Source organism: Sitophilus oryzae, unplaced genomic scaffold, assembly GCF_002938485.1.
Source record: "Sitophilus oryzae breed Bouriz unplaced genomic scaffold, Soryzae_2.0 scaffold_2006_pilon_pilon, whole genome shotgun sequence".
NCBI lineage: Eukaryota > Metazoa > Arthropoda > Insecta > Coleoptera > Curculionidae > Sitophilus > Sitophilus oryzae.
Window position 1 is genome coordinate 1,890,869 of NW_022146732.1, and position 20,686 is coordinate 1,911,554.

The following is a 20,686-nucleotide window of genomic DNA, read 5'->3' on the forward strand; positions in this document are numbered from 1 at the left end:
GAGACGTTAACTGAAATCTTTACTTTTTCATTACTGCCTTCTTCAAAAGCAAATATCTCCTTAGAATGAATGTTTAGACCGCGACCTTCCAGATCTATTTTGAGTTATAACTCATCATACAGTCTCACAGCTTTGACATAAGCCAGTATCTGAGACGGCTTTACAGAGATTAGTTCTCCATCTTAGATATTAGTTGTTCCAAAGGTCATTTCACGTTTCCCCCACAGAATTTATATTTGTCGGTGTTTTTTAGCTTTACTCGATTGAGGTGTTCATTGAGGAAACAGTGTCCTGTTGTTTTCCCCGTGATAATCCGATGATTGTTCGTACTTAAATTAAGAAAAAGCTTTGATTTTTCTCGGTTGTAAGTTCTGAGAAATTTCTTCGAGTGTGATAGACCGTTGGAGGATTCCCATGCGGATAAAGTTTTCTAGGTTCTTCAGTTTCGCTTTAAATTGATTTCCACTTGGGAATCAGAACAGTTCTGGTCCAGCTAGTCGAGTGTTCTGTCCTTTTCTACCCTAGATTGTTTCCTTTTACATTACCTTCTACCTCCTCCCTTGTAGGCTAGAACCCAGAGTAGGAGGCTTTTAATGTTTAAGCCTAATTTGTTAGCTTCTCTAGGCATCTTTTTCCAACTTCGAATTGGTGGTTACTGAGTTGATAATGCTTTTAATATTTTTTTAACATCGAATAAAATAGATATTTCTTGTCTTTGATAGTTTTTTTCTAAGTTGTACGCATCTTTGGACAGCGTTGACCTGCGACTTCCATGAACCCCGTCTGCAAGTCTGTATATAAAGGGTGAGTCTTAAATAAATGCAAATTTTTTGAGGGCTGGCAGATTTTAGTAAAATAAACATATTTCCTTTTTGCTGTTTTTACCAAAAAAATCAAATAAGTCCAAAATAACCAAGTTACTATACTGTGAAAATTTAAAAATATATATATATATTTTTATATAAAAATATATATATATATATATATTTTTTGTATATAACTGGATCCTTTCGCGGTTTTACTTTCTGGTATATTTAACCTACTATACTTAATGTTGCCATATGATCAAGAAATTATGTATTATTACCAACTAAAATTTAAAAAATATCCATAATATTCCAAATGTAAAAATATAAAATTTGCAAAAAGAAACATCATAGACGTGTAAAAACACGTAAACACGTCTATGAGGTTTTTTCTGTAAAGGGAGTCAAAATATACAATATGATGAAAAAAAACGGCATCAGCGATGGCTATGAAATAAAGATTACTGAAAGAACCCTAAAAATATATGCACTTATTCAAGACATATCCTGTATATAAATGATGGGATAACTTTTAAACAATTATTCTGTTAATTTTTAATTTAAATGCCTATAACATCAAATCTCACGCATGTCCAACGTCAGACGCTTTCCAAGTTAAGGTTGATTCTCCTCACTATACCTTCCGTTTCCATTCCATATCCATTCCTTCAGTTCCATACTTTTTATTGTACAATTTATATCATTACGAAAGTTTTATTTTAAAAATTTGTATCCTTTGAAAGAGGTAATAGATTTAATTAAGAGGTGAAAGAATAAATAAATATCAGCAAAATGTTAACAGAGCTGGTACAAATGTAAGAACTTGACAACGCTGTTTCCGATGCGCTTCAGTTCGTCCGCCAAAAAAATGTATGGAAGGAAAGGATATGGAACGGAAGGGAAACGGAACGAATAGTGTGCATTGTCTACCTACATTGTCTACCTACATTGTCTACCTGGAAGGTAGCTGATACGGAAGTTATAGTGAGAATTAACCTTTATACCTGGTAATTTCCCAATATGACGGTACCATATTAGTTTTGGTTTTCTTGTAGGTTTCTTAATGCTTCGTGGGTACTATGCTGTACCCACGAAGGGCCACAAACATTACACTACGTTGTATTGTAATTTTTGTTGTCCTGTTGTCACTCCTTCTTGCCAGGCATCCTGCCCATTGTCACTTGAGTGATTTGATTTTTTGGATGACATTTTTTTACATCAATTATTTGGGTCTCTAGTCGTATTAACCTAACATGTTTTTTTTAGATCTAGTACACCTGTATGTGTTTAAATTAGTACTGTGATGTATGCTGAATTTTATGCTGAACCAAATTCTGTACAGAAAAATGGTAATGCGATTGCAATTTTAAAGAAAATATTTTATACCCTATATACATACTAATAAAAATTATCTTCTAATGTGCCTCACCATCTTCCATTTCTACTAGCCGCCCCTGTTTAAATATCAATTTCTCTGAATTAAATCTCTTTTAAACGAATATTTCTCTCAATTTTAGGATAAAATGCTAACGGCAGATTCATTTTTTCCTGCATCCCCGCCTGAAGACAATCATTTCACGCATCTCCCACAGCAGACGCTATCCACGTTTCGCAGAAACCTTCGGCCCGAGAAAACGCGTCATGCATTATGGATCGGGGAACGAATATGAAGACGTTACCCCTGATTTTTCTCGTTTAATTCGTTTGTTTAAGCCGGGGCGCGTCTTGTCTGCTTTTATTGGTTTTGTGTCGCTCGGGGGGGATTCCCCCACGGTCGTTGTTGTTGGTTCGGATGCGACCGGAATATGAAATGCCGAGAGGCATGGAAAAACAAAATGAAAATCCGTTCCTGTAATTGAGTTTGAGTTAGGGTTTTCGTTATGTTTTTAGCCCCTAACGGCTACACTTAATAATTTTCCTTTTTTCCATAGCAACTGTTAAAATTGTCTTATATCTATCAAAAATAGTACTTTAACCGCAAAGGTAGATTAAATGATACTTTAACAGCGAGGATAGGTTAAAAACTTTATTTCTTCTTGCACGTTTTTTAATTGTTTCCATTTATGAAACTTTTTGTATTCCTTTTTATAAGTTATTCGGGATTTAAATGGAAGTAGTTTGGATATGGAGTTTGTCGCCTCAGCCTGAATATCTGTTGGTAAATTTACTTATTTCGTTTTGAGCCATTTCTGGTTTCAATTCAATCAGCAATCGACACGAAAGAAAATTAAAAAAAATATTGACTCAAAACTGACAACTAAAGAGACAGCTTTATTTATTTGTCAAATTACATACACAGAGAGAAAGATTTAATTTATATAAGTGGGAGATATTTCTGATAATTAAATAATTTAATTCGTGTCGGGCAATTAAATATGTAATTGAAGGAATTCAATTATTTAATTGGTAAATTTAATTGGTTAAAGAAAATCATATTTGCTATAAGTAATATTTTACAATACAGAAAAAAACATGATTTAATTCTCTTAATAATAGTTTATTTGTTTCAGTATTATATTATGATATCTATAATTAATGATTGTCAACAAGAATATCTTGATTTAATTGTGATAAGTAAATTGTAATTTAGAATAGAAAGGTATATATTATTCCCAATTTTCCCAAAAAATATATATTTTATCCGTAACAGTAAACTTTAATTACGAGAAGCATACTAGTTTTGTAACTAAAATTATTATTTATTTGCGTAAAAACAATAATTTTATACGCAGAATTCAGATTTAATTATTGTAAAAATTTGTTCAACATGCTGTAGGGCACTTGACTTGAAGTATAATCGATTCTCTTGATTCAGCAACACTGGGTTTCCACTTTTTTAACTTCATTGACTAAATGAACGAACATAATAGATAAGTCTGAATAAGGGTTCGTGAATCTGAAATTTGAAAAAAGATTAAGTCCATCTGGGTTAGCGCATATTTATATACTTTTGAAATTTAACATACCTTGTGATAATTCGCCTTGTAACAGGTCAACTAAAAACTCATTGTCCGTGTTGACACAAGTCTTTTTCTTCAGCTCCAAAGCTGCGTCAAACAGAGCAGAGAATTTCGTAAAAAGATTATTTTCTTTTTCTGGATATTCGGATATTCTATCTCAAAACCTTTTTCAATCTGAAAATTAAGGCGTTTGGTATTAGAAAGAAAATCACAGTGGTAATAAAGTAATAATAATAATAATAACAAAAAGGGCTTACTAGGATATATCCAAAATGATACTTCAAAATAGGTCATTCGTTATTAAAATACTGGACACCGTCTGAAAGGCCGAAGTGGCCAACTGAGTACGTCTGAAACTATTGGTTTCGATGCAGTGAGTGAGAACGTTCTCAAACGGCTCGGAATGATGTTCGAGCCAAATTTTGGGAACTTAGAGCTACTTCAGATATTTGATCTAAAAAAAATGAATATATAACGTGTGATAGTTTTTACAGAATAGTCCTAACCTTCTCCTGAAGTACTCATCAAATTTCATCATCGCAACTATCTGTTTCGGCTCTGGATTCCATTTTAGGAAGTACTCCTGCTTCTCTTAAAATGGCCAATTCGTTCTACAATTCACGGACTACCAAGAAATAGACGAACGCCAGTAATATTTTAATTCTAGGAGGCATGATTTAATTGCCATAAGTAAACTTTAATTTCTATAATTACATAATTAATTTTATTCTTCCAACAAAATTATAATTATTAATATTTTTCTTTTCATTATTATGAAAAATGTAATTTAATTGGCGGAATAAAATTTTGGTAAAAATGTTTAATTCTTTGGGTTTTTATAAACTTAGCAAAGTTTTAGTTGAATAAACAATAATTTGATTGCTGTTACAATACATTTTTCAATTAAATAATTTAGTTACATTAATTAAGTAGAAAAAATAATTAATTTTATAGCAAATATGCTTTTCTTATTCGAATTCATATTTTCTGTTTTGAATTAAATTATTTTTCAGAAAATTAAATAAACTGATTTAATACACACGAATAATTTATTTCTCTCTGTGTAGAAACCAACGTCAACCCAGCAAAATATTTTTTCTACTCGTAATAAATTCCTTGAAATAATAATTTCTGAATATTTTTTAAAACGTAACTCACTATGGAAAAAAATATTGTTTTATTCACGATGATAAAATTGCATTATCGTCTCCCGAAATTAATTCACGAGCGATTTCATCGCTCGTGAATTAATCTATTCGGTCGACGATAAAATACCATTTTGTATAAAAAATAACTATTGCTGGTATTTTAATTGTAGCTTTTTCTAGATAGACATTTAAAATTTATATGCCTATTCTGAATAAAACGAAATTCTAGGTGAAAGTACAACTTCAACGCGTTTTCAAAAAAGTCTTATGCAACTTTTGCATAAAATCATCTGGGAACAGAATATTTAACTTTTTCAAATTTACACGGAATTTCCTATATCCCGTGATCCGATAGACCACACGGTATACATAGAGTTCTGAAGAAACTGTTCATCATTTTCCAGAAATTAACTCTTTCTTGTCCCCGCCTTGTCACGAGGTCCAGACAAAAATGCCGCTATTAATTCGCGCATTGCATCACCAAAGCCAACTAAGGGGGGTAGCGTGCGGGGGGGACACACAGGCGCTAACAGGGGGTAAAAGAAGGGCAAACGGTGGCGCGCCGGGGAAAGAGGGGGGAGGGAACCGCGGGGATGTTTACGATTTACGAGCGAGAGACCTGGTCGCGCTCTCCTCTGTCGCTAATGGAGTAGAACGAGACGGGGAACGGGCCAATCCATCCGGATATTAGAAGAGTTCGGATCCGAATCGAGCGCTGTTGTCGGATCGGTCGATCATCTGGATACCGCTGCTAACGGTGTGTGTAATTCTATATTTGCATTGAGAGTGTCCAGGGTAAAGACATGATAATCGCTGTTTTGGTAATTTTCCAGGAGAGCCAGAAAACGCTTCGCAACGTAGAGGAAGGTAATTTGGAATACTCATGTTTAAATATGTTATAAATGATTAGTTCGGCTTGTATTTAGTGGACAACAAATTTTGTAATTATTTAAATTTAGTACAGAGCAAAAATATGTGAACAAATAATTGAGACGCGACAAAAACTTAATAGAAATTATATCGGCAATCATTGCTCTGATTTTTGATTTAAATTAACTTTGATTTGATCTTCAGGTCATTTGGATCATAATTGTTTTATATTTTAATTTGTTAAATGTATTTTAGGGTTCCGTACCCAAAGGCTAAAAACGGGAACCCTATTACTAAGACTTCGCTGTCCGTCCGTCCGTCCGTCCGTCTGTCACAAAGGTCTATCTTATGAACCGTTATAGCTAGACAGTTAAAATTTTTAAAGATAATGTATCTATGTTGCCGTTATAAGAACAAATACTAAAAACAGAATTAAATAAATGTTTATAAATAAAAAAGTACTTTCACTAAACATTATCTTTTAAGTAAGAATTTTCCATAGAATCTTTCAAGTCCTCGGTGACCGCGTGGTTAAAGCGTTAGGATTTTACGCTGCTATGACGTTGGAGCCATAGTAAGGCAGGTTCGAATCCTAGTCAAGGCGACTTTTTTTAATCGCCTTTTTTAATTTTTACATATTTATTATTGATTAATACAACTTTTAGTAATGCGTTTCTTCATTTTATTTTAAATTACTTATACGCGCATTCAAAATTTCAGGTAAATCGGAAAAAAAGTTTATAATACCTAATATAATGTCTAATGTCGTATAGATAATGAATGGTAAGGAACCCTTCGTGCGCGAGTCCGACTCGCACTTGACCAATATTTTTCGATATGTAAATGCATATATATTTTTTTTATCTACAACCGTTTAGTTATAACGTTTTTACATCACTATTTTTTTAGTATTTCAGTTACGTTATGAGATTCATAACACAACTAGTGGTGTTATGAATCTATAACACAACTAGTTGCCAGTGGCGGCTCGTCAGCGGAAGCAAGGGAAGCATTGCTTCCTCTAAAATAATTCAGATAAAAGTAATACAATTATTTTTAATAAAAATAAAATGTAAAATATACCAATTTTTACTTTTTACTCTTCCATCACTTAATTTTTGGGGAATCCGAGTTATCATATCACTTTAACCTAAACGTACTTAGCCAAAACTGAACACGCCGATTTGGTTTTCATAAGTTTCTAGCCGAACACGTGCCGAACGAGACGCCATGCGCCACGATCAAACGGCAGCAAATTTTACAATGACGCAATATGATTCCGTTCGACAATAAATAAAGCCCAAAGATAGGCAACCAAACATGTCTCGCCTGTGTAATTTGCCTGAAATTTTGTCTAGTGTATTACGGGCTGGAAGCATCGGCAAAACTTGGTTCCTATGTGCTTTTCCGGACGTAACCAAGCCTAACCTTTGTCTTTCGTGTTTTTACTGTTTTTCGGTATAGTAATAGCGAAGTTTTTAAAGAGTCATACAAATCATTTTGTTTAATAGTGACTATTCCCTCCACCACCGTTTCCGTTGAATGAAGTTTTTCATGTTTAAATATAGAATTAAAACCTATTTGCGACATACAATCACTGAAGAAAGACTTAATAACTTGGCCACAATTTCAATTGAAAAAGAACTTTTAAAAGACTTACTCAAATTAATTAAACCCTTCTATGAAGATATAATCGACCGGTTTGCAAGTTTAAAATCCCGAAGAATCGACCTGTTATATAAGAAATAGAAAGTTTGTTTTGGTAAGTACATTTTTTAATTTACAAAATACCTTTGTATTCTGGATTATTTTATTACTGTAGGCAGCAGAAAATAGTGCATCACACTAAGAACAAAAAATAGGATTAGACGCGTGATTAGTATACATTTTTTGAAACACCAGATCCGAGTCATTTCTTTTTTAAAATCATTCAAATTTTGTGCTGTTTGGTCCCCATTAAAATGTTTGAAAAGTTTTTTTGTCCTCTTAGATGCATAACGTTTTAGGATTTTTTAACGAAAGTGACAGGGGGGGTGTATTTTTTTCTATTATTGCTTCCCTACTTATTTTTGCCACGAGTCGCCACTGCTAGTTGCTATAATAATGAAAAAAAATTGGCGCCGGGAGGCACGTATAGCCGCCTATACATAAATTACATATAATTACATACCCATTGAAAACCGCGTTTCGCTAGCTACTGTAATTTTGGAGTTACAATTTTTTAAAATTTTTAACCCCCTCCTATACCCCCTTACAAATCCCCCACCCCCACCAAAATCTAATGGCCAGATTCTCTGGTGCTACAGTTTTTTTGTGCCAAATTTGGTTAAAATCGGTTTAGCGGTTTTTGACTTATCGTGTTACAGACGGACAGACGGACGGACAGACAGACACCACGAAAATATTTTGTATTTAGGTCATTTATGACCCAAATAACTTATTTTGAGTGAAATTAAAAAAAACTTTTTTTTGCCGATTCTAATAGCCTACCATACCTATTGGTACGGTCGGCTAACAACTACGAACATCTAAATATATTAACTTTTTCGGCAATAATGATTCCGTGGCACGTACTGCGGCAAGTTCTACATCTGAAGGGAGACTTTCGGAATCGCTCATCGTAATTTTTAAAATGATTTTTCTGGGCAAAAAGTGCTCGCGTTTACTTGACAGGGCAAACTGACTTTTCAGCATAAATGTGACAAATGTCATAGTTAAAGGTGTTAAAGGTGGGCGACTAATAAACGAAAATTAAAACAGCATTTTCTTATTTTTCGGTTGTAGATAAAACGTTGTACAAGACAAGTGTGTTTAAACATGATTACAACACCCGTGTGATTAGTCGTTCTAATCGTTCACACTCGTTGTTGTAATCATGTTCATAAACACCCTTGTACAGGGTGGGCCAAATTCGACGCTTTTAAATGGAAACACCCTTTTCTATAAGAGATAGACGAAAACTAATATTGGTGTCTGGAGCTCAATTTTCATCAAAAACATGATGGTGAAAACCACACATCGATATCTGTTACCGTTTCGGAATTACGGGGTGTTTTTCAAAAATGTGCATTTTTAACAAATCGCTGTAATTTTTTTGCTATGAAAAATTTTGTATTTCTATGAAAACATTTCCAAAGCACCTTTTTACGTAGAATTTAATGGTTTAAGTATATTTTTTTTTAAATTAATAATTTAAGAGTTATCAACAGAAAAATTGATTTTTTATTTGGGACACCCTCTATATTTTTAATTAACTGCAAAGAATTTAAAATTACCTTTCCAAAAATATAGCACACTTGATATTTTGTTATAATCCCCTTCGAAATACAGAATTTTTAAAAGTTCGCCACTTTTAACTAGTAGGCTTTGGACCCCTTATTGATGATATGCCCTTAATGGAACTCGAAAACATTTTTCCAGCAAGACGACCCACCGCCTCTGAAAGCTGAAGTTATCAGAAAATTTTTGCAGTCAATTTCACGAATAATTGAATAGCTAACCAAGATCCCAGCCATTGACCGTCGAGGCCGCCTAACTTAGTGCCCATGGATCTAATCCTATGGATATATTTGCAGAAGAATAAAAGTTCCTTATTCTTCCATATAATCTAGACAAGAATTAAAAATACTTAGCAGTTATGAGAGGGTATCTTTCACCCCTACTGAGTTAATGAATTCCGCGAGAAATGTTCAAAAACTGACCCGCCTGTCCATAACAGAAGACGGTTGATATGTCGAACACCTGTAGCAAAATCTCATGTGTTTGTTTGCTATTTATTTTTATTGTTATTAGATATAGTTTAAATGTGTTGATGTTGGTTAAATATATTTTAAATTGTTATAAAATTCTGCATCTCTCATAGCAAATATTATTTTCGTTTTAATTGATGCTCGCAGCTAGAATTTTTTTGCATTACAGCCGGTGCCGTTCAAAGCCTACTTATTTAAAGAGGGCGAATTTTTATATACTCTATATCTCGAAGAGGAATTGAGCAAAATATCAATTGTGTTATATTTTTGGAAAGCTAATTTTAAATTCTTTTCAATAAATTAAAAATATACAGGGTGTCCCATATAAAAAATCAAATTTTTCATAGCAAAAAAGTTACAGCGATGTGTTAAAAATGCATATTTTTGAAAAACACCCCGTAACTCCGAAACGGTAACAGATATCGATATGCGGTTTTCACCATCATGTTTTTGACAAAAATTAAGCTCCAGACACCGATATTAGTTTTTGTCTCTCTCCTACAGAAAAGGGTGTTTCCATTTAAAAGAGTCGAATTTGACCCACTCTGTACTGTAAATAACTATTATATACGGATTATGGCGTAGGGCTTTATGTTGCTAATTTGGAATACTATAACTGATGCAAATTTGGAATAGTCCAAATTATGTTCATCTTGCTGCTTTTCGATTCTATAATGTGTGTAAATTTCTTTGGCACGCACTGTAGCTCAACTTGTTTGATGGATTTTAACATATAAGGTGTCCAGTGTCGATAGATTTGTCTTAATCTGGTCTTAACTGTAGGAGAGATATAAAATATAACAGGAGCAAAAATCAGTTCTTGGGCAGTTTGCAGGCAAAGTTAAACCTGTTCTAGAGTCTGTCACACACACACGAAATTGTATAGCATAGTTTTATCTATAATGAACTGACTGACGCATTCACTTTAGTACATTTTTGAATAATGATAAGTGATAATGGCCTCCCGAAATACAGTTCTATCTTGCATTTTGCTCGTTTGTGTATTAAAGAAAAATTAGTTTGTGTGTTAGAAAGCGGTTGTGTGTTAGGAAGTAAATTTTCATGCATATTTTCATCGATAAGTTTGTAGCTTCTGAATAACGGTCGAGGTGAAGCATCTAGCTTATTTGCTAGCTCAGAATTAGACAAAAATAAAAAAAAATAGAAATAGAATGCATGATGACTTGAACAAAAATATCTGAAGGAATGGGGATTGACATCAAGGTTTAATTAGTCTGTCATATTTCATAGTTTCGATATAAATGACATAATAGACTTTTCTCTATTGTTGACTCGCCTTGTACATTCATACTGATCTATATTCGGCTTTATAAAAAAAATTATATTATTAAAATTCAATTTTGATTTTTGACACGACAAAGAATTACAGTTTTATAAAATAAAAATTTTGCGCCTTTCAGATTTTTGAAGAATTTTAGAGGTTACTAGATATATTGAAAAATAAACATACATCTGCTGTATTAAAAATATTATGTGGTGTGTTGTTGAATAATGGACGAATTTCCAAGCATCGAATGGACGAAGGAGCGAAGCGAAGTGATGAAGGAACGAACTGAAGGGACGAAGTTGTGAAATGTGAGTATATAGGGCTTTAGATCGGAAGCATGGCACCGACCATATATATGTATATAGTGAAATGTTCGCTCCTTTTCTAGCTAGATCATTTTCATTGCCTACTCACCAAGGTACAACGGACAGTTCAGTAGGCTGAAGCTGAGAAACAACGGCGAATGCACATTCTGTGGGGAAAATGAGGAAACACCAGAACACCTCATCACTGAGTGTGCCGAGACGGCAACCATTCGTGCCAGGAACTTTAAACGGCTGATGTCGAGGATGGAGATTTACTGGCTTTTGTTAAAACCCAGAGAGTGTATGATGAGTTAGAGACTCGTTATAACTCAAGAAAGGGGAACAAACAATAGATCTGTAAGGTCGTGGTGATTAATTTCTCTCCTAAACATTCTACATTCATTGACTATATGGAAACCCTCTTGCGAAAAATCGAAAAAAATACTTTTTTCCGGCAAATCTACGCCAATCTACGACCTGGCAACGCGGCCGGATCTCGCGGCCGGGCGTTTCGCAAAGTGCGACGTCCGTAAAAGTTTTACAATCGCCGGCGGCGCGGCGGCGTTCGACGTTTCGCCTCCGCTTGATGGCCCATCTTCCAATGTGAATGGCGGCCGCGCCGCCAAGATGTATATACGGCTGCGCTGGGGCCCCTCCTATATACACGCCGCTACATGGTGCACATTCCGCACGCCACATACCCGAACGTACGAAAAGAGTGCAGCTGGCATCAGGGTGGTTGGCGGATACCGTGTGACGGCGGCCTAACACCTCTATTCACCAGTGTGTCTCATTAGGTTGGTTAATCTAGATTTAAATCTACCGCGTCGCGCGATAATCACAAGAACAGGCATCAGTGACACGCATCGGACAGAAGACAGAAATGAGTGAGGTAAGTGAAGAGAGCTGACATAACCTAGTTTCTGCTCGAGGCCTGGTCGCCCGGCGTGGACTGACCGACCGTTTGTTGTTTTGCATGCGATCGTTTGCATTGTTGGGGCAAAGCTCGCACGCCATTGGTCGGGAAAAGGATCAAGATCATGTTGGGTCGTGACGAGCGGGATGAGTGCCATCGGGTCTTGAGCAGGAGAGGTTAATTATATATTGTCTATATTTTTTTTTAAACATTTAGATGCATGGTTATACTTATTATTCACTTAATATCTTATGAACTTAGTTTCTCAAAATATTCAATTCAATATTTAATTTAAATTTCTCAAAAACAAATTGAACATAAAGGTACCTAAATATGAAATAGGTAGCCAAATATGGAGCAGTATAAAACAAACACGTCAATTTTTTTTCTATTAAACAGATTCAGACAAGAAAAGATTCCTAAAAGAATCAAACAAACATGTAATCAATGCATTGTCATAATATACAGTATTATTTGCAATGACGTATCAAGAAATACTTTTTTCTGAGTCCCTTAAAAACCTCATCTCATAGCGCTGAAAGAAAGCACTCTCACCGTGTACCCAAAGCCCGTTTGAGTAACAAGGCAAAATCTACACGTGAGTATAATGATGGAGAGATTCCATATTAGCGATGTTATTCCGTATTTGGTAACTATTATTTATACAACTTACTACTTGTATAAAGCTGGAACAACAAAAAGCTCTCTCTACCAGAAAAATGAAAAATGTAGAGGAGCTATCGAAATTAACTGACTTTTAATCCTTCTAGATTAAATTATAATAGAGATTAATAGGATAGATTAATAGAATTAACATTCTAAATTATTAGAAATATTTTATAAACTTTGAGCTGTAACTATTATTGAATAGTCATAAAATTTCGAAAATTGTATTTTTTTTTCAAACGCCACAAAAGTATTCATTTTTGCGACGTGATTGACAATGTAAAAAGGCTCTTTTAACGCCTATATGCATAAAAGTACAAAAATATTTTCTACGACTAGCCTAGAAAATGCAGTTTGACACACGGAAAACTCGATCTGAAATTGGCGTTTTGCAAACTGTTGTGTGCTAAGGATTTAACACAAGACATGTGTCATTTTGCACACGACATGTGCCAATTTTAACCTCCAATGTTTAGCTAAAACGCCAAACGCAATGCACCCATCAGAAAAGTGTCATGATTACATCGCAAATTATTTCACAAAACTGGCAAAAACTGAGTGAGTCTGCTGCTAATTTGTAGTCGTAGAAAAAACAGCGTAAAAAACTCGTTCGAAAACTTCTTTGTACACTCGTTCGACTTGTGGCTCTTGCCTGCGGCTCGAGCCAACAGACTGTCGAACTCGTGAGCAAAACGTCGTTTTCGAAACTCGAGTGTCAATATACGAATTACTTACAATGTATTACTTTTTATGTTTGCGACGTTTGAAACTCTTTAAAAAATTATTTGTAATATATATAATAAATATACAACACTCAATTGTGTGCAATAATTTCGTTGTAGCTTTTCCTAAAACATTATTTTTCGATCAGAAGATCAGTTTCCTGAGCATTTTGTTTTTTGACTCGTGTCAACACATGTCTATTGATATCTTTTTAAGAGCGAAATGAACTTGCCACTGATAATTTGCAATTTTTTCAACTACTTTATCACTTTATGATGTTATTTGTAAAAATCACGAGGTGGCGTTGGTGACTATTGTTATAATGTCATATCGACACTGCATTAGAACTCTATATTAAAATTTAAAAAACGTTGAAAAGTAACGCGATACAAGCTTGTGTATAAACAAACAAGAAACTTGTAAAGAATACTTTAATACTTTGTATTACCTCCCCAGGCTGCTATGACTCTCTGTAAACGTCGGTTCATACTGCCAATGAGGCTGCAAATACAGGGTGGCCCATCGAAAACTTAGATCTTCAAAAACGAAGCAGAAAAGTATAGAGAATAGAAAGCCCTTTTCATTGCGGTACCACTTGACCCCCCTTCCCATTTGAAAAAAATCGGGGGATGACACCCCGGCTTAGAGGGTTGAAGATTTTGCAATAATTTTTGGGGCAAAAGTTGTCCCCCTCACAAACAAAATTGACGTGTTTTTGAATTTTTTGAAAAAAAAATTACCCTGGCCGTTATGCCTTGCGGAACGTTTTCGATGGGCCACCCTGTATTAATATAAATTATTATTATGAATTATTACCTAAATTATTATTATGAATTATTACCTACACAAATTTCGCGCTGCATCTCAAACTCTCGGCTACGACAAAGCTACGGCAACTAAAACTAATTTTTTTTTCGATATTAAAAGTTTAAATATTGATTTATATTGACTAAACCAAACATTATATGCGATACGCGATAAACGATACAAAAACCTATAGGTTGTTTTATAATTTGAGTTTTTATAAATACCCAAACTGCCCAAACGGTGAAATTTTTCCAGGGATATGACTGAAATCCTGTAATATATTTATATAGAATATAGAAAGCTTCTGGTATGCTCCTTCCTTGATCTTTTTATTCAAAGATAGTACCTGATTTTTTTTGAAGACTGATGAAAACATACAGAACATAAAAAATCTTCTTTTTTTACAAGTAGTTATCTTGAAATTCCTTCGTACAACCTGTTCCCCAGCCCAGAAACGTCACCACGTCAGACCAGTTCTCAGAGACAAAAATCGTCTTGGACGGAATTCGCCGAAGAAGAGATAAGCCGAAGAAGAAGAAGAAGAGATGGCTTTGCTGCAAACTGGTTTTGAATTGTAACAGCTTTCGGGATTCGCCAGCAAAACGGTGAACTGGTCGTGGAGCCGGTGTCATTTGCGTTTAAATTGCCTTATCATTTATAGGTCTTTCAAGGAAAAGATTGTGGATGTGAGGACTGGAGCCTTTTGAGTATGTAGACTTAGTAGAGTATTTTTTTGAGCAGAATATGCGAAAGTGTTAGTTTTTTATAACAGCTTCTCAGACTGTGTGGAAAAATTAATAATATATACTTTTTTTAAACAATGGAGAAATACATTACACTGAGAAAATATAAGTAATTTTTTAAAAAAAATATTGGTGGACATATTAGAGTATTTTTAATAAGAAACTTGTAAAAATAAGATATTTTTGCAAATGTAATTTTGCAAAACAGTTTAATAATATTAAATGATTATGTTTAAGTTAAGTTTTTGTCAAAACCACTTATCCGATTTGGACGATTTTTTTTTTGAATGATAGGTTATTCTTTCCACAATGTTGCTATACTAACTGTATTTTGATAGGAACCCTTTTTATACTAATACCGGATGTAGCAATTATAACGTGTTTTTTTAATAAAATTTGTGATACCCTGTAGAGTTGATCAGTTACAGTATCAAGTTAAAATTGAAGTCACATTTTAGCCTTATCTTTTTTTTACATTTTGTTTTTTTATTTACTCCATTATCTTCCTTATTACACGAGAAACAACATTTTATAGGATGACATGATTTAATATTGGTTTTAATTAACATTTTTCCATTTTACTCACTAAAGTAAGTAGCAGGCTATGAAAAAACACGGATTACCAGTAAATGTCAAATAGAGATGCTGGTTGTCAGTGTCAGTCGTTTTCGTCCTTTTATTATATCAAAAATATGCAACGTGCACGTGAAACAAGGAATCTTACTGGCGAAGAATGTGCTCAAGCATTAATATTGTCTGATGAAGGTTGGAGCTACCGAAGAATTGCTGAACGATTTAATGTAGCTCACCCAACCATTTCACGAGTTATACAACGGTATAGAGATACTGGGAGTAATTGTCGCAGGCCGGGACAAGGCAGGAATCGAAGAACTAATCCGATTCAGGAACGTTTTTTAAAACTCTCAACATTAAGATAACGTTTCGTAACAGCTCGGACCCTTCAAACTCAGCTCAGAGATACTAATGGTCTACAAGTTTGCACAGAAACTAGCATCTCTATTTGACATTTACTGGTAATCCGTGTTTTCCATAGCCTGTTACTTACTTTAGTGAGTAAAATGGAAAAATGTTAATTTAAACCAATATTAAATCATGCCATCCTATAAAATGTTGTTTCTCGTGTAATAAGGAAGATAATGGAGTAAATAAAAAAAACAAAATGTAAAAAAACGATAAAGCTAAAATGTGATTTCAATTTTAACTTGATACTGTAACTGATCAACTCTACAGGGTGTCACAAATTTTATTAAAAAAACACGTTATAATTGTTACACCCGGTATCACTATAAAACGGGTTCCTATCAAAATACAGTTAGTATAGCAACATTGTGGAAATAATAACCTATCATTCAAAAAAAATCGTCCAAATCGGGTAAGTGGTTTTGACAAAAACTTAACTTAAACTTTTGGTTATTTTTTTGTGGTGCGTTAATTTCTTGAGCCACATACTACATACATGCCACAAATTAGCCATACAGCGATTTTACAAACGAGTTGTAAAACTAAAGAACAGATGGTAAATTTACTACAATAATCTGTGGCAAGAAATAATTATCAATATTGTTATTAAACTCACAAATTAATTTTTTCAATGTATATAGTGTAAAATTAATGGAAACGAAAAAAAAAATACCTTTCAATCAAACATATCATTATTATCTCCAAACCTTTCGCGAACGTTTGTCAATCAAGAAGATCTAAAATGGCCGCCAGCCGCCGCATTCCCTCCCCTTGCAGACAAATGCAACGCAGCATAAAATGCAACAGAACAGGGGGTGGGGGTGGGTGTAGCCCGCCAGCTCTTGTCGTCGTCTGTCGATAGAATGGGGGCACGAAAAATAAGGGTTGGCGAGGGGGGTAAAGACGGCGCGGGGGTTGCAGCGCTCTTGCATCGATCTGTTTTCTTTCGAACGAACCCTGGGACCTGAGACGTACGTCAATTTTGTAGGGATGTGCCGTTATAAGGTTGATTCTCACTATACCACACTTTACAGAAAAAATTTCAAAAATTAATATAACACCTAACAGTTTAATGGTTAGTTTTGACGTTGTTAGTCTTTTCACTAATGTGCCGGTAGATAAGTCACTTAAAATAGTTAGGGATAGATTAGAACAAGATACACATTTAATAGATAGAACAAAATTAAACATAGATAGTATTTTGGAATTGTTGACACTTTGTGTTAAAACTACTTATTTCCAATTAAATAATGAATTTTTTCAACAAGATTTCGGTATGGCAATGGGATCACCTCTCTCTCCTTTGTTAAGTAATATTTTTATGGAAGATTTTGAAAATAATACAATAAATAGTTTTTCAAAAAGCCTGTAATATGGCTGCGTTATGTTGATGATATTTTTGCAATATGGCAACATAACGTTTCTGAAATAGACATTTTTTTGGAATATATAAATTCTCGCGAACCTACCATAAAATTTACTTTAGAAGTAGAGAGAGGTAATCGTTTGCCATTTCTTGATGTTTTAGTGTCAAAATTTCAAAATAAACTAATTTTAGATGTTTACAGAAAACCCACAAACACAGATAGATACTTAAGTTTCACATCTAATCACAGTATAAGTGTAAAAAAGGTGTTATAAAAAGTTTATATGATAGGGCAAAAATAATATGTACAGATGACATTTCACTAAACAAAGATATAAACCACATAAAAAATACATTAATAAAAAACGACTATCCACCATATTTTATTGACAAAACATTAAACGAAATACAAACCCCAAATCATAGACACAAATATAACAATACACAATATATACAACTTACAATTCCATACATACGAGGCGTTTCGGAAAAAATAAGAAGGATAGGAAAACAATATAACATACAAACATCTTTCAAAACACAAAATACACTTAGATCAATTTTATCACATACTAAACCAATGAACACAGAACAACAAACAAAAAATGTAATATACCAAATACCCTGTGAATGCGATAGATTTTTTACATTGGTGAAACATCTAGACTCTTAAATGTTAGAATTAAAGAACATAAAGATTATTTAAGAAAGGGAGATTTTCACAAACCTAAGATTTGTCAGCATTCATGGGACACAGGGCACAGAATAAATTTTAATAACGCCAAAATTATAATGAAAGAAGCGATAGCCTCTAAAAGAAAAATAAAAGAGGCTTTTTTAATTCAATCTAATAAAAATAAATGTATTGCTCATGTATCTGTAGATGTTAGTAATGTATGGCAATCGCTTCTTTGATTTTAAAGAACATTACATAAATAAACATAACATACGTAAAATTTAAAAATAATCATACAGAAAGTTTGGGCTTTTGGTTTTACCTTATTAAGTAATTATCAGGTAGTAATTGTTAATTTTGAAGTTTAACTTAATATAATGTCATTTAACAGAACGTCAACGATTTCTTGTAGACGTATCTGTATTAAAAGTAAAGTGTTCTCGAATAGTTCAATTTAAATATTTTAAATAGTTTTTTTTCTTGATTCTTTATATTTTTTTGCTTCCGACGACGGAAAGAGAAAAATTTCCGAAACGTTAAGCATTTTTTTCTTTGTTAGGCAAATTTTTATTACTGTAAACACAACTTCTGACAAGCAGCGTCCGTTTAGGTGTAACGCAGAAGTGTTTACAAAAAATAACTATTTTATTTCGTAGATTTTTCTTGCAGTGCAGTGGCGAAAAACCCATAAGGATTTTTTTGGATAGATGAATCCGCCACATAGATATAGACATTTTTTAAAAAGGTTATAATATTTGTATATTTTATTTCATAGAAAGCGTCGTATACAAAATGTAACACGGAAAAATGAACAACAACGATGCTAATTTTAGCAAAAAAATCTTAACGGACCGCAAACGAACTCTGTCGCCCGTTTGACAAAACATCATTTGTTACTTTTATTTTTTATGGTATTTATTTTATTTTTTTTATATGATGGAAGATTGGTTGAAAAAGTTTGGATACAGGTTGTACGGAAAGGTTATGCTAGAGTGTACTATTTACGCTATTTGATACTACTTTTTGTTCGCGGAGCAATTTCATGCATGAAAATTAGTACCAAATAGCGCAAATATCTAGTTTTAAGTTTCAACTACCGTTAGTTTTTTTTATAATACCATTATACCTACCAATATAATTTTGTGTAGAATACCAATTACCAATATACGGTTTGTTGCCTCGACTTTATTATATTTCATTCTCAACTCTAAAACACTGGCTGTGATAGAAAAAACATAAACACTGGTCAATATTAATGCCGGGTTTATACAACATTGCATTTAGTGATAAGTCGTAATCATAATCACAGTCTTAAACATCGTCATAATCACAACGCAATTTTAATGTGCGTTTATAGAACATTTTCATAATCATAATTTTTATATCAGTGAAGTTGGGTAACATAATTAAAGGCTAAGTTCATGGTAGATGTCAACAGGTTTATAAGAAGTGGATAGTTTAACTTTTATGATTATGACTATGATTGTGATTATGACTATGTAAATGTTGTATAAACCCGGCATAACTTGCGCAAAGACCTAATTGTCACTTAAAAAAATGTATCATTTCTAACTTTCAAGAAATCTTAAAATTTCTTACATTCAGACTCTTAAAATTTCTTACATATTAAAGTTTTGACTTGTCTTGAAATTCAAGACAGGAAATTTTGAAAGTCTTGTCTTGAATTTCCTGCAAAGATTCTTGGTCTTGCAAGACTTTTTCAAGACTCTTGTGCAACAGTAGAAAGGATATGGAACGGAAGGGAAATGGAACGGATAGTGTGCATTGTCCTACTCATTTACATCATATAATATTTTATGTAAACGGAAGGTTAGGTTAATTAGCTCTAATAATTGCTTTAACACACTTACTTAAGGGAAATCCTCCCTTATAACCACCAAGACCGCAAAAATAACAAAACTTTTCCATCAGCCCACCCTAAATAAGAAAACCCGTCCCTATAAGCTAATAATATCCCATCGACAATTCAATTATCCGTTCCCCCCACAGAACCGACATTATTTGGGACACATGTTGCTCCATCCACTCGTCTTCCCTTTAAATCATCCCAGTCTCCCCCTTCCTCCGCCCTTCCTACTCCCAGGCGGACTCCATCACCCTTCGGCGTCCCTTTTAATTGAATGGCATCGAGATGCCGACGATGTGTCGATAAAGAAACGAATTAGAGTACGTAGGAATGTGCAGAAAATGGCGGTATTCCCAGATATCGATATGTTCTCGGCAAATTTTCAAATCCGACATTGTTAAAAATTCCTAGGAATTACATAAAATTCCTAAAACTACCAGGCATAGTTTTTGTTAAAAAAAAACAGTGTATGCACTATGTGCGCCATATTTGAAATCTATTGATAGTACTTTAACCGCAAGGGTTGATTAAATGATACTTTAACAGCGAGGATAGGTTAAAAACGTTTTTTAATTGCTTCCATTTTTGAAAATTTTTGTATTCCTTTTCATAAGTTATTCGGGATTTAAATGGAAGTAGTTTGGATATGGCGTTTGTCGCCTCAGCCTGAATATCTGTTGGTAATTTACTTATTTCGTTTTGAGCCATTTCTTTCTCTAATTCAATCAGCAATCGACACGAAAAAGAATTAAAAAATATTGACTCAAAACTGACAACTAAAGAGACAGCTTTATTTATTTGTCAAATTACATAGA

The 20,686-nt window shown here is 33.7% G+C and overlaps 1 long non-coding RNA gene across 1 annotated transcript; it reads right to left on the reverse strand.

Annotated features, from left to right (window-relative positions):
- Nucleotides 1-3,659: 3,659 nt before the first annotated feature.
- LOC115883972 lies at nucleotides 3,660-4,065 on the reverse strand. Its single transcript, XR_004050482.1, has 3 exons — nucleotides 4,024-4,065; nucleotides 3,773-3,940; nucleotides 3,660-3,702 (listed from the first exon to the last, which is right to left on the reverse strand). It is a non-coding gene; the product is annotated as an uncharacterized LOC115883972 (long non-coding RNA).
- Nucleotides 4,066-20,686: the final 16,621 nt, after the last annotated feature.